This window comes from Triturus cristatus, chromosome 5_1, assembly GCF_964204655.1.
Source record: "Triturus cristatus chromosome 5_1, aTriCri1.1, whole genome shotgun sequence".
Taxonomy (NCBI): Eukaryota; Metazoa; Chordata; class Amphibia; order Caudata; family Salamandridae; genus Triturus; species Triturus cristatus.
Window position 1 is genome coordinate 564,363,571 of NC_140587.1, and position 16,197 is coordinate 564,379,767.

A 16,197-nucleotide genomic window follows, 5' to 3' on the forward strand; every position below is an offset into this window, starting at 1 on the left:
TCCCACACTGAGTGTGGATAAAATCGATTTGGGAAAAAGGGGGTGGTGATGGACAGAGTTTCTGAATGATGCAGAATACTCTTACCAAGTCAAGAGATCATGGTTTTAATCCATCACCATTTTTTAGCTCACTGCACCATCCCAGCTCAGAACCCGGCTACATGCAAATTAGTCTGTACCTGTCCCAGTGCATGATGGGAACAGGGCAAACCAAACTACCAAGCCAATTCTTATACTGGGAAGGAAACAAGCTTCCGGGGACCGGTTTCTGGCATCACAGCCTTCGTCGGCCCGGCTTGCCTGAATCCTGATGGTGCAATGAGCAAGGGACTCACGTCTGAGCATACCCTCCCACACTGAGTGTGGATAAAATCGATTTGGGAAAAAGGGGGTGGTGATGGACAGAGTTTCTGAATGATGCAGAATACTCTTACCAAGTCAAGAGATCATGGTTTTAATCCATCACCATTTTTTTCTCAGTGTGGGAGGGTATGCTCAGACGTGAGTCCCTTGCTCATTGCACCATCAGGATTCAGGCAAGCCGGGCCGACGAAGGCTGTGATGCCAGAAACCGGTCCCCGGAAGCTTGTTTCCTTCCCAGTATAAGAATTGGCTTGGTAGTTTGGTTTGCCCTGTTCCCATCATGCACTGGGACAGGTACAGACTAATTTGCATGTAGCCAGGTTCTGAGCTGGGATGGTGCAGTGAGCTAAAAAACGGTGATGGATTAAAACCATGATCTCTTGACTTGGTAAGAGTATTCTGCATCATTCAGAAACTCTGTCCATCACCACCCCCTTTTTCCCTAATCGATTTTATCCACACTCAGTGTGGGAGGGTATGCTCAGACGTGAGTCCCTTGCTCATTGCACCATCAGGATTCAGGCAAGCCGGGCCGACGAAGGCTGTGATGCCAGAAACCGGTCCCCGGAAGCTTGTTTCCTTCCCAGTATAAGAATTGGCTTGGTAGTTTGGTTTGCCCTGTTCCCATCATGCACTGGGACAGGTACAGACTAATTTGCATGTAACCAGGTTCTGAGCTGGGATGGTGCAGTGAGCTAAAAAACGGTGATGGATTAAAACCATGATCTCTTGACTTGGTAAGAGTATTCTGCATCATTCAGAAACTCTGTCCATCACCACCCCCTTTTTCCCTAATCGATTTTATCCACACTCAGTGTGGGAGGGTATGCTCAGACGTGAGTCCCTTGCTCATTGCACCATCAGGATTCAGGCAAGCCGGGCCGACGAAGGCTGTGATGCCAGAAACCGGTCCCCGGAAGCTTGTTTCCTTCCCAGTATAAGAATTGGCTTGGTAGTTTGGTTTGCCCTGTTCCCATCATGCACTGGGACAGGTACAGACTAATTTGCATGTAGCCAGGTTCTGAGCTGGGATGGTGCAGTGAGCTAAAAAACGGTGATGGATTAAAACCATGATCTCTTGACTTGGTAAGAGTATTCTGCATCATTCAGAAACTCTGTCCATCACCACCCCCTTTTTCCCTAATCGATTTTATCCACACTCAGTGTGGGAGGGTATGCTCAGACGTGAGTCCCTTGCTCATTGCACCATCAGGATTCAGGCAAGCCGGGCCGACGAAGGCTGTGATGCCAGAAACCGGTCCCCGGAAGCTTGTTTCCTTCCCAGTATAAGAATTGGCTTGGTAGTTTGGTTTGCCCTGTTCCCATCATGCACTGGGACAGGTACAGACTAATTTGCATGTAGCCAGGTTCTGAGCTGGGATGGTGCAGTGAGCTAAAAAACGGTGATGGATTAAAACCATGATCTCTTGACTTGGTAAGAGTATTCTGCATCATTCAGAAACTCTGTCCATCACCACCCCCTTTTTCCCTAGTAGATGATGGAAGCAAACCGCATTCCACCAAGAGCGAAAAGTGACATTATCAGCGTGTTTCCAATTGGAAGTTATTTGGTGAAAAGCAACAGCTAACAAAAGGTCCAGAAGTTTGTATCGTTGAGAGGATTGTGGCTAAAGGGGGGAAAGAGAAATCTTCTGAATTTGGGACCAAACAAATTTCCAAAATTGAAGAATGGTAGGGCATTCAAATAACATATGCTTTAAGTCAGCAGTAGGACAAGGGCAGGACCAACAAGTAGAAGGTGTGTCTGGTGAAAAAGATGCTAACGTCATTGGAGAAAGTAAAGTCCGATGATCAAATGGAAAAAAGGGTTTGTGTGGTATTGGCAGCTCTAGAGGTCTTATGAATTTTTGACCATATCTTGTCCCAAAGAGGAATTGACCAAACTTGCGAGAAATCTGTTTCCCATTGTACCTCAACCTTAGTTTTGAGTCTATCCAAAAAGAATTGAAAGGATTTATATAGAAAAGAAGCAGAAGGAGAATGGTCTAATGCAGAAGACACATTTTTAGATAGAGCAGGTAACTCAATATTAGTGGGTAAGGATTGAAGATATTGAACAAGGGTGGGAAGAAGTTGACTATATTGTGAATGAGAAGATGAAGGTAAAGAAAATTGAGATTGGAGATCAGAAAAAGAAAGAGGTTGGTTATCAGATACAAGTTGAGAAATCCATCTGAGGCCTTTAGAATGCCACGATTTCCAATAGATGGAACGATTACGGATACAGAGATGTTTATTATGCCAAATGGGTTGTTGATGAATAGAGCCGATAGAGGGATAGGAAGAAGACAAGATAGGGATCAAGAGATTACGGGAATGAGAAATGATAGGGGAACGAAGAGAAGCCATATTAGATGTAAAGGATAACATTTCTCGAAAATCAAAGGGAGTAAGGAGTGTAGATTCTATTTTTAGCCATAAGGGAGGATAAAAAGAAAGATCAGCAGAAATTCAACGGGCCGCTTGTTTTAGTGAGAAAGCGCAATAAGTTTTAAAGTCAGGGAATCGAAGGCCTCTATTAGGTTTGTCCTTCTTCAATGAGGAAAGAGCTATACGAGATTGTTTACCTTTCCATAGAAATTTAAGAAGAATAGAGTCAATTTAAAAAAAATAATAATCAGGAATGTGAATAGGAATCATGGAAATAGTGTATAATATAAGAGGTGATAACATCATTTTTATGGAGTCTAAACGGCCCCACCAAGATAAAAAGAGAGGATTCCATCGGGTAATGGCACTATTCAATTTTTTGAGTATATAGTCAGTTTATTTTGAGAGTATCAGATAAAAGGGGAGCAAGCCAAATTCCTAAGTACTTAATCTTAGAAGGTTGCCAAGAGAAACCGGAATGCTCGAAAAGGTGTTTTTGGCATAGTGTATTTAAAGGTAAACTTTCACACTTGTCAACATTGAGACGATAACCGGAAACTTTAGAAAAAGAAGAAACTTGTTGAAGAAAAAAGGGAAGGGAGGATTGGGGCTCCGCACAGTAAAAAAGAATATCGTCAGCATAAAGTGAAAGCTTAACTTGTTGGGGACCAAAATGAAAACCAGTAATATTGTCATCTTGCCGAATTTTAGTTAAACGTTCCAGAGCTAAAACAAATAATAAGGGAGATAATGGGCACCCCTGTCTAACTCCTCTGTGTAATGAAAAATAATCTGAGACCATTCCATTAACAAAAATAGACACCTGGGGGCCCGAGTAGAGGAGAGAGATATAAGCAAGAAATTTAGGAGGGAAACCGGCCAATTTTAAAGCATTAAACATAAAATCCCAACTAATTCTATCAAATGCTTTCTCAGCATCTAAAGAGATTGCAGCTAGAGGATGATCTAAAGAAGAGGCTTTACTCAGAATGTTAAAAAAGACACTCGAGTTGTCAGAGGAAAGCCGTCCCTTAACGAAACCAGATTGTTCTGGGCCAATAAGGTTAGGTAAAAGTGGATCCAATGGAAGCGCCAGGATCTTTGCAAAAATTTTATATCAGTATTGACCAAAGAGATAGGACGATAATTCTTGCAAAAAGAACGGTCTTTATCCTCCTTAGGGATTAAGCAAATCAAAGCCTCTTGAAACGTACCTTGTGATGAGCCTGAGTCAAGAAAAGATTGAAATAAAAGTAAAAGATTTGGTAGAAGGAGTGACGCAAAATGATTATAAAATTCGATGGTGAAACCATCAGGGCCCGGGGCTTTTCCGCGGCGTAGGATTGAAACAGCATGAGAGATTTCTGCGAGTGAAATGTCAGATTCCAGAGGACTGAAGTCGACTGACTGGATGAAGGAGGGGGTATAGATTGAAAATAGGAGAGAAGATCAACCGAGTCGGGAATGAATTCAGGAGTGTAAAGGTGCTTGTAGGAAGCAACAAATTCGTTTAAAATATCTTTATCTTTAAATAAAGAAACGCCGGAAGAGCCTTGAATAGACACTATTTTTGTTCGCTCTTTCCTTACTTTCAAATAGTTAGCCAGCAATTTCCCCATTTTATTTTGACCTCCATAATAACGAGAACTATTCTTTAATAAAAAATTAGAGGAAGCATCAGTAGTTAATTTATTAAAAGTGAGTTTGGCATCAATAAGAAAACTTTCAGACCCAGTCTATGTGCTCTTTGAATGTTGATGGAAGAAGAAGCTGGTAAGTCCAAAAGTTTCGGAAGAAAGGATTGAAAAAAGGTAGTAGGATTTGATCATTCTGTGTGTTCTGGAAGTCCATAAAGTCTAAGGTTATTCCTGCGATTACGATTTTCCAAATCCTCTGCCTGTCTCTTAAGAAGTGATATATCCGACTCCAAAGAAGAAATCAGAGAACATGAGGCTTGAAGATACTCCGTTGTTTGCTCCACGATAAGTACCCGAGAGTCCAAGGAGGACCATTTATCATGCAAACATTGTAAGGACTTAGTAGTCTCCTCCATGAAGGGTTTAAGCGGACGAATCTCCTCAAGGATCAAGTCCATAGATGCAGGAGCCGCAGAAGACACTGGAGAGGGAGGATCCTTCTTTGGACGTTTGGTAGATGTTGTTGGCAATTAACTCATGGTGTGTGATTTAGGAGTAGCGCCAGAAGGAGAGTCGGATTTCTGGGGAGGGAAATCCTCCATGTCACGGGAATTTGAGTCAGTGTCAGAACCAACAGCGAGCTTAGTAGAAGCAGAAAGTTTAAGATTCCGCAGTTTCCCCATAGAAGTATATTATAGTGTAGTGTATAAAGGAGCCAGGTTCTAAAGACACATCCGAGGAGCAGGAGTATCAAAATGTAGAAGCCAGAAAGAAATGAGTCATAAAAGCTGCAAATTAGCTCAAGAGAAGATAAAAACGACAGGCCTCAATTCATAAGCAAAGCTTTACTGAAAAAGAATTCACCTCACAAGGAAGAAAATAGAAAATGGCGGCTCTTCAGAGAAGCGCTGAATAGCAGGAACTGCGTGGTGATGACATGCAAGCGAGCAGTAAACATTTGTCACACAATGAGGGTAGAGCCAATCACTTGAGGAACCCTCGGTAAGCATAACAGCAGGCACAATAAATTTCAGAAGGGAGCATTGCGTGTGAGGCACTGAGAAGACGACGAGGGAAAAAACAAAAAACAAAATGGTGGCCGTATAATAACAAGCAGAGCCGCACTGGATTCAAAGCTCAACAGAGCAAAAAATAGCACAAAAAGTGGTCCATGGAGCTCACCTCGTCATGAGGCATCAAATTCTGGTCCTTTATGCTGAAACCGCCTGGGATTGCCGAGCGGAGAAGTCCGAAACCGGGAGTCGGTGACGGAGATCTGCAACTACGCCACCATCTTGTGCAGCGCGTAAGCCACGCCACGTGACCACTTCACTTTAATCTTCATAAGGGGATAACTCACCCCGAGGTATACTAAAAACATAAAACAAACAAAAATGGACCCTACGTTAGACTTGGGCAGACCCGCCTGTTAATAACAGTAAAAACACAGTGAACATACAAAAGTAAACTACCCGCATTGAAGTTGAGTTAATGGCTAACTCACCCGCATAGAAGTTTGTGGCGTGAAACCCTCTATTCAATTAAGGCTGCCAGTATATCCATGTTTCCCGAAGTGCAATAAGAAGGCAAAGAAAACAAAAGTGGAGGACCCGTAAAACTCCGGCACAATCCTGCCCAAAAGCGTTATAAGGATCAACAAGCATTTGCATAGCCAATAGGTCTCGCCTTTGGGACCTTATAAGTGTTTAGCCTTGCAACAGTTGCATAACTAAATACTTATAAGGTCCCAAAAGCGAGACCTATTAGCTATGCCGTGCGGCCGCGAAAGTGATCGCGATCAAACATCAAAGCGGCCGCGAAAGTGAAGGTTCTCGCGCCAAGCGCGGCACGTGCACATGCACTGTAGGTATGGGCTGGCCTGGTAGCACTTTTTGGAGCCCTCAGAAAAAGTCTCGTCAGACCAGCGCATTGTGTAAGCTATGTACACGTGATTATAACTGCCGCTTAAAAACCTTATCAGCATTTAGTTCATTGAAAATGAGAGATAAACACAATGTATGCAAGCTATGTACAAGTGATCATAAAACACACAATAATGAGTGGAACATACATGATATATACAATATATACAAGATTTCATACCTGATATATACAAAATTACCTACAGGTTTTATAGACTATGAACCTGTCTATATAGTGGTGCAGAGAGATGTATGGTAGATACTAGATCTCGAGCCATTATCTAGTGTGGAAATGTGTCCGGTGATCTCCTCATATTCGTTCAAGCACTTTTTTACAGTGACAAAAATATGTACCCATTTACATTCACGGGTACTTAGGATGTTTGTAAAGTTACCCCCACGTGGGTTGGTCCATGCTTTTTCGATAAACCACCACCTGAGACTCTCGGTCGAGTGACTGAAGGTGTTAAAGTGCACCACAAGGGGTGCCCCCTGGACATTACATCGTATCCTGCTGCAATGGTCCTTGGACAGCCTACTGGGTTATCCCTTTTATTATAATAGAAGGCAGTCCATATCAGCGCCACGGATGGTAGGCCAATCTTGTCTAAATTTCTGCTATAATTTCATGCTTTTTATTCATTTTTGCCATGTGTGTTTTTCCCTTTTTTTTTTGCTAACATGTACACCCTACGTTTAGATGGCAGAACTTTTACTTTCCTATTACTTTTATGCTTTAAATGTCTATTGCATGAATGTGCAACAAAAACAATAAAGACTAAAGTAAAGTACATTTTATTGTTTAGTTATTTAAAAACCATAACAATTTTGACATAAAAGAAACAGGGTTCACACAGGCATCAAAGCTCCTGAGTAGAGACATGATAAATACGGCATGTAAAATGAAATCCATGCGCAAAAAGGGGCCCGTAGCTCTTCATGTTACAAGCATGTAAGGTGCATTGTGCTGGCTAGAATTACCCCACCCGGTTCATTCTTAAATTGAAACATGATGAATACTTCCTGATTCGATGAGCAAGGTAAACACAAACTTTGTTCTTTAAGAACACAAAGTGCACTGTGCTGACTAGAACGATCTCCCAAGCATCATTCTTACATCGTAGCATCTAATGATTAATTCCATGCGGAAACAAGCATTTGCAATGCAATAGGTCTCGCAGCTGTTAAGAGTTTGAGCTATTGGCACTGTAAATGGCAATGCCTTTTATTTATGTGTGGGTTTTTAAAACATAAATAAAAGGCATTGTCATTTACAATGCCAATAGCTCAAACTCGTATAAATGCGAGACCTATTGCATTGCAAATGCTTGTTTCTTCTGTTATTTCTGTTGCAGTGATTTTTTTGTTGTTGTTAGTTTTGTGCATGAGGATGTTGTTTTTGAAGCAATGGTGTTGGTACAATTTCTTGGGAGGAGGAGAAGGGACGATGTTTGTTTCCCTGACAGGGGGTCCTTTACCCGACCAAGGAAGTCATCTTAGAATATGTAATGAGATTTAAACAGTAATCCGTTGGTGGGGTCCTGCGGGGATGGGATGGGGGTGTGAGGTAGGGGCTCTGTGGAGGGGAGGCGCACAGATGCTTTCAGAGGGCTTATTTGAAACTCAAAAAACAATTATTGTAGAATTGTGGACAGGAGTAACTTTATTTTTCGGTAAAGCGGATGTTGGAGGCTGATGTTGAAAAATACCAATTATAGCGACACGTAAATTTGCATGTAATCTGCCGGGAGCCATACAGCCACCAGGGAGAATAGCAAGAAACGCTATTTATTTAGACAGTCGAAAGACAAGCTAATCTGCATGTGAAAGAGACTGCGCCGCTATTCACAGCCTGTTATTCACGCCTGTGTGCAAAAACTCCAGGAGGATGTGAAAACCACGTGACTGCCATCAAGCCTGGGCGAAACGCAAATATGGCATTTGTGTTAATTCTGTTAGCGAAATCTTCACTGATGTCTTTTAAACTATTTCGTTTTGTTTTCTTGTTATAATTCGCACTTTTTTTAAGGCACCGTGGTTCGCCACTAGCTGGTTGCAGATCTGTTAAGTGCATTTTATTAACTTGTTTTAAGAAGAACTTTAAGAATATTCTGTTTGTCCTGTGGCGCCTCCGCCCATGTTAAAAACAGATCAATGAAACTTTACAAAAACTTTTAAAACCAAGCAATCAGGGCAGTTGTCTCACGAGGTAATGTATATCCTTAAAACAAAGGGGCTGTTGTCGATTTTTCAAAATGTGCTCACTATCGCCAGGTAGTTCTCCACTTAGTAAAATGTTTTCGCAAAAGTTGACGAGGAGGGAGTGGAAGGGGGAGTGGGGGCGGAAAGACAAGCGCGCACTGAAGTTGACGAGGAGGGAGTGGGAGGGGGAGTGGGGGCGGGCACAGTGGTGCGGGACATCAAAGGGGCCCCGAAAGTGAAAGAAAACGAGTGCTTTCAGGCTGCCAAATGGTGCGCGCGCCCGGGGCACATGCACTGTAGTTGGAGGCCTGAAAGCACTCGTTTGCACTTCCAAAACGCGCTTACTATAAGTCTCGCCAGAGCAGCGCTAAAGCGCTGTCTCAGGCGAGACCTAAAAAGGGGCCTGTGATCCTTCATGTTATAATCGCGTAAAAGTGCATTGTGCTTGCTAGAACTGCCACACCGGCGTCATTCTGTAAGTTGAAATATGATAAATGTTTTGTCAAGGTTGATTCGATGTGCAAAATGAGCAAGGTAAACACAAACTTCGTTCTTGAGGAGCACAAAGTGAATTTTGCTGACTAGAACTTTCTCACAAGCTTCAGTCTTTCATTGTAACATGATAAATCCTTCAAATAAAAGTTGCTTCCATGTGCAAAATGAGCAAAATAAACACAAACTTAGTTTGTAAATTAACAAATTAAGCATCAAGTTGCTGCCAGGGCCGGACACATCTGCTTTGCCAATGCATGTTTCATTTGCAGTAGTTATAAAGAGTCATGTTTAGACTTAACCAGAACACAAAGGGTTAAGTATGTGCAGTGAGATAACATCTCGATAACTAAGCTTTGTAAGTATGGGCCCAGTCGTTTTTCTGTAAACTTATTCTAGAATGAAATACGTTCGGCATTAAACCGTGTTTTTTCAACTCAGTATTGTCATGTGCAGTCATGATCATAGCATGGTAGGGGATTTTTGTTTGAGTGTAGCTTTTATGGGAATTCCTTACGTTTTGTTAAACCCTATGTTATGTATTATAAGCAGGAGAAACCAGTTCTCCACTTTTTAATCTTTTATATGTTTACATGCTTGAATCATTCCCCGTTGTTAGACCGGTAATCCTCTGTAATTTTAAATAGCAATAAACCATATTAAAATGGCCATAATCAACAGCATTGTTTGTGTAGTAGCACATCCTGATTTGAAACTACCTGAACTAAAGCCAATAAGGTGGAAATGCTAAGCTCTACTACTCCCCCTAGAGGGCCACCATAGCTCATATTTCTACTACACAACATTTGTCAGGCAACCCTAGAGGAGAGGTCTTCTCCTACCTATCAGTGACCCCAACTTGTTACTTTACTTGTCTACCCTGGAACTGGACCAGCCCTTACTTCTGCTTTTAGAGTTCTGCGAGTCGTTTTTAGGGTGCATTTTGTGAATAATCTAAATTATCTGGGCCAGGAAGACCTCTTCTTACAAACTGTCATCATGACTGACAGAAAAAAAAAATCTCTTTTTAATTCCTTCTCTACCTGTGCACAAAAAAAGCACAGATAGAGCATGATCCACAAGAGCAATGTAATGATTGCCTTTATCCAGCACACAAGGCTTCGCCTGTGAAATATGTAAGACTTTTCCTTTTGAGATCCAGAAAGATGGGGAGAGGAGGATGGCACTGAAAGTTTCGGAAAAGAAAAACCAAGCAAGGGGCTATGCACCCTTCCCTGGGGATGATTTTCTAAAAAGTGCTCCACCAAGCACTTCCATGGAGACAATTCCAAAAAGAAAACGTAAGGTTTCCAAACCTGGATTTATAATCTAAAGTGTCTGCAGCCACTTAATAACAGGAAAAGGTTAGAATTTCCTCTACAAAACACTAAATGATAGAAGGAAGAAAAACAACTGCTAAAAAAAAACTGTGAGATTCCTACGACACCCTATCTGTCGTCCTCACTTGTGACTATCAAACCATCCTCCTCCGCGATGAAGGATAAAAAAAATTGCCAACAATCACATTGCCATTGTCATCTAGAGGACAAGCCTCGCCGACACAGTGAAGAGACCATTTCAGTGATATTCCTCCTTCTGCCACTGATAGCAAGTCCAGGAATGATGCCTTCCAGCTTGTCAACACCACCATTGATGGTGGATGTTTCTATGGCAGATACCCTTTCACCCCTCAAGGTGGCCACAGGCTTGCCTACCTAGATTCTGGACTCTGAGCTAGAGGCCAATTTCAGTTACCAAAAAGCATTGGAGAGTGCCTATAGTTCTACGCAACTGGAGTTGCAATATCTCCATGAGTTTGAGGTAGAAACCCTTGATGAATAGGAAACCTACCAGGGCTATGACCTTCAACCACAGATCTTCGTAGCGCACACCCCTCCTCACTTTTATGGCTCTCCTTGTTACAGCTGAGAACCAGAGGTCACATAGTTGCATTTTTGAGAACTTTCCAACAAATGATGGACACCTTTCCGAGATTTATTTATCAGCAGCCTACAGGGCAACCTACGCCTGCCCTTGCAACATTCCTTACCTTACCTACTATACCTCTGCCTTCACCTTGGCCACCCCCACCTCCAGTGGACCCACTTCCCAGAGTTGTCAAACAGCCACTGGACATGGGAAAAGCACACTCATTAGATTCTGTATATTCTGATTTGGAGGAAAAAGATGAAATCCCACAGGGAGATGACCGAGATAATGAAGACTTGGACAACTACATTATACCCAAGGAGGGTGGCCAATTGCTCATCCAGCCAGATTCACCTCTGGATGATTCCAGCACCGCAGGATTGCTTTGGTGACTCTGCTCAACGTTCGGTGGCGGGATGAGCAGGGTCACCAAGGTAATCCTGCAGTGCTGGAATCTTAGACAAATGTTTGACTACAAGACTGCACCTCCCTCCTGAACCGCATGCCCCTTTAAAAATAATACCAGTGGAAAATCTACTGAAGACAGAACCAAGACAGGTGAGCGCATTAGTCCTTATGTTTGTGCATGGTGTACATGCACAATAAAGAAGCAGGGACAAAACAATAAAATATGTCCCTGACGAAGGCCCCAGGCCCACGTGGGCTCCTAGCGAGGGCTGAAACATGTTGGCACAGTAACCGAGGAATAACTGAACGATTGAATTCAGTAAAACCCCAAAATTCACAATTTTATCCATACCCCAGGTACCCTCCTAATAAAGCATAACATTTGCGTATACCTTGAGGTATTTTTAAGATATCACTCATCTAGATCCCTGCTTATCCAGTGTTGGAGAACTTTTAAGGCAGCAATTGCTTGTATGTGGTAGCAAGATCCTTGGTATGCCATTTGACCGACATGCTCAGTTTGGAAAACATGTTAATAATGCCCCCCACCCACCCAGCCACCCACCCACCACCCCACCCACCACCACCACCACCATCCCAATCCTAGGAGACGGGGGCAGAATTTTAAATTTTTGCCCCCTCATGAGAGTCGTAACATAGGACTGATGGGTACAGCAGATTATACAACCAGGACATATATTGGTGTTTTTACAGAAACCACCTCTCTGCCTGCCCAAGAAAGAAAATCATCTTCACCTGAGGGAGCTACAACTGGAAATTCTCCTCCACCACAAGGTGAGTGATAGCTACTGTCCTGAGACCACAGAGAAACCATAGAGGTTTTTTTCCAGATTCTTTTTTTATAAAAAAGAAAACAGGACAATGTACACAGTTTCCAGACCTCAGAACTGAAAACGTTCTGAAAAAACAATCTTTCCTCATGATAATGCTCCAAGAAGTTCTAATGCTCTAGGGCGGAGATTACCTGGCCTCTGGATCTTCAAGATGTACATTTCCTCATCACTATACAACTGAAGCACAGGCACCCTCTCCGCTTTTCAGTGGCGGAGCAGCCCTACCAATTCAAAGCGTTTCCATTTGACCTTAAATAAGCACCTCTGGTATTCACCAATTGCCTAGCGCCAGTTGCTGCTTTCCAGAGGTGATCGGGTCATCAAGTGTACATGGACGACTGGCTCATCAAGACTTCGAAAGGAAAAGCAAATGCTTCTACTGTCGCCTGTATTAGTCTCTTTAACATGTTCGGACTCATATGCTAAATATAGACATCTCCTCTGTGGAACCAGAAAAAACCTTCAGTTCTTGAGTTACACTAGACAAGCAGTTGGGAAAGGCATGTCCTTCGTCAGACAGAGTGATAAAGCTCGAGGCCATGGCAAAGAACCTCTCTACTACGCAATCTGTCACAGCCAGATACTACTACTACTCTGCTGGGACTGATGCCATATTTCATTGACTTTATATCCTCTTGCAGGCTCAGTATGGCACCCGTCTAACAAGAGCGGGACAATTAATGGAAACAAATAGACGGCTCATGGGATGACACGGTCCAAGGCTCAAGATGATTAAAGCAGGCATTACTTAATTGGAGCTTAATCCCAAATCTTAACGCAGGCCTCTCTTTGCTTCCTTCGTCAGACACTAGTGCTAATGACAGATATGTCAATGGACGGCTGGGGAGCTACCATGCATAAACAGTTGACCAGAGGCTCTGGTCAGACGCAGAAAAGATACTCTATCTCAATATGCTAGAGCTTCGGGCTAAAAGACTGTCTAAAAGCGTTCCTCTCACGACTGGCAGGTCAAACAGTCCACACCAGAATCACATCAATGTTTTGCATCACCAAGAAGATGGGAAAAAGGTTCCTTCCGCTCTAAAAAGAGGCGTAACAGCTATGGGGCTGGGCCATTTATCAACATGTTGACATTGTTGTGGAACATATACCTTCGCATCGGAACGATCAGACGGAAACACTGTTGAACACTGTCACAAGTGGTATATTTACCAGGACATATGTACTACATCTTCCACATATTCCGTCACCCTACACTGGTCTTGTTGGTCACCCAAATCAACAGAAAATGCTGGTGCTACACCAGCAGGTTTTGGCGACCAGAACCCAAGGGCAGTACCTTTTCGATCAAATGTATCAACATTTTAGCATATGCCTTTCATCCGTTTCCCCAATTCACAAGGTCCTGAGAAAGGTGAAAGTGGATCACTGTACCCTGATTCTAATATCCCCGTGTGGCCACACCAGTACTGGTACAGCGAACGTCTGGAACTATCTGCAGTCATGGCAATACCAATGAAATTGCACTCCAAGCTAGTCTCGAGACACAAAGGAGATATACTCCATCATGGCCTCAAGTCGCACAACCTGACTGCATGGTTCCTGATCACTTAAAGTTCTTTCCCTTGAATGCAGAACATCCAAGCGCTGCCACAGCCACCACAAAGACATTTAACTCCAAGTGGAAGCATTTTTGTGACTAGTACAAAAGATTCCTTCCAGAGTACAAGCAGTCTCACCAAACACTTCCATACTTCTTTGAGTTAACCAAGAGCGGTATTAGATACTCATCAGTGTGATTCTCTCTGGCCGTATTATCAAGGTCCAGACTCTTTGCCCGCACTTTTCTCACAACGAATCTTAAAACAGTTTATGAAAGAACCTACCTTCTATATGTCATCCTCCAGCCCCCTGGGAGCTCAGCAGTGTGTTGAGCCTACTTATGCTATTGCCCTTTGAGCCAGCCCACAGGGAACATCTCAAATTCATTTCTTTGAAGACATAAATTCTCTGGGCGCTTACACGGGCAAGAAGTTTGGGAAAATTACAAGCATTTACTGTGAAAGAACACACTCTGCTTTTCAAGGACCAAAGTGATTTTACAGCCTAACCCCAAATTCATGCCTAAAGTCTTTACTGACTTCCATTCGAATGAGCCTTACGTATTGCACTCTTTTTTTCCGAATCCTCAGCGGGGAGGTCATTACACTCGTTAGTTGTGCACAGGTCTATTAAGATCTACATTGACAGGACAAAAGACACACGGTCTTCCGACCAGCTATTTGTGTCCTTTATCCAACCAGGAACAGACACAGCCCAGTTCAAATAGGGAATCGCATGTTGGTTGTCAGCCTGCATCTCCTTTTGCCACAGCCGAAGGTCTCCTCCAAGAAACCATGAAAATACATTCTTCCAGGAGCATGGCGACGACTGCGGCACTTTATGCTGGTTTGCGCTTACAAGATATATCCCGTGCTGTTAACTAGAAGAGCAGGCACACGTTCTCGAAGCACTACTGCCTAGATGTGGACTCGGCAGCTGACCAAGCAGTAGGTCAGGTAGTCCTCTGCAACGTGTTTCATTAAAGGTGAGCCTGCTTCCTTCTTTGGTGTTTTTATGTGTTGCTTACTGTTAGGATTCAAGCATGTGAATATATGAAGGGTCCACTGCTGGTGAAGAAACTAGTTACTTACTTGTAATGCTCCAACGTTGTTATCTTTCATATATTCACATGTGACCCTCCCTCCTCCCGGGTCAGAATCTCATTTATTAGGTACTATACTTGCACTTTGTGCTATTATATCTGAACTGTGGTGGCCTCTAGGGGGAGTAGGAGAGTTTTGCACTTCCACCTCATCAACTGAAGTTCGGATTGTTTCAAATCAGGTGGGTATGTTACTAAACCCACACTGTTGTTGAGGTCTTTGGCAATTTTAACACTGTTTACTGCTATTTCAGTTTGCTGGGGATTCCTAGCCCGACGAAGGGGAATGCTTAAAGCACGTAAATATATGAAAGATACAAACGCTAGAGAACTTGAGGTGCAAGTAAGTAACTAATTTCCTCAAATATATCACCCACAACATATTTTAAATGATTTATATTCGACCTCGGCTTCTCTGTCGCCATCTTTGGCCGTCCTGGGGTACTGCACAAGGACAGCCCTTGCATTCCAAATAACACCCAGCACCAAATTTGCTAAAAGCGTCGAAATCCAATTTCGAGACAGCTGTGCTACTAACTCTACCCATAGAAACAGACATTGGCAAAACCAAAATCTCACTCTTTGTGGCTTTGCTAATGCATTGTGCTGCTACTGTTCATCGGCAAAGAGAAAAAAACGTTTATTGCTGATGCTTAGCAGTATATGAAATGTAAAAAAAAAATCCTCATTAATGTATTATTCACGGGCATGTGCATAACTACGCATGTGCACATTAGTCATGACAGGGCAGCAGTTGTCTTTTTAATTTACTGAGGTGGTGCAAGAGCAGAATGGTAGCAAACTACGTTACAGCTGCCAGATCCTCCCAGAAAAGAAAATGGAACCGAGTGAGGGACCATCACTGGGGAAGGGGCAAGTAGAGTACACCCAGTAGGGTGAAAAAAGATTAACCGGGAGGGAGAAGGTACGATGGAGAAGCTAGGAATAGAAAAATAACACAAAAACAAAGCAAGAGTCCTAGGGGCGGGGTACTAACACAGAGAGCACATGGGGTCAGGTTGTGAGAGGTGATGCAACACATGAGGAGAGCATTACAGCGCATACACTTCCATAAAGTGCTAAGAGCAATAGAAAAAAGTTACCAGCTAAGTAGTGGACCTATACAAGACAGCCACCTGCAAAGAAGCTATGACAAATGCAAGATGAGGAAGGCAAGCCATCAAATAAGAAGCAAGCACATAATATTGGCAAGAAAGCTTAGCAACGGGCTGATCCAAAGCCCCGTGTAAGCATTGTATGGTGCACAATAGGTCTTTCGAAAACAAACAGCTAAGGCTTCCTGTAGGTGAGGCCTAAAAATATGCAGGCATCAC

At 43.0% G+C, this 16,197-nt stretch overlaps 1 protein-coding gene across 8 annotated transcripts in view; it reads left to right on the forward strand.

Annotated features, from left to right (window-relative positions):
- NCOA2 (nuclear receptor coactivator 2) overlaps window positions 1–16,197 on the forward strand; it is a 1,201,189-nt gene that overhangs the window by 648,850 nt on the left and 536,142 nt on the right. The window lies entirely within an intron of this gene.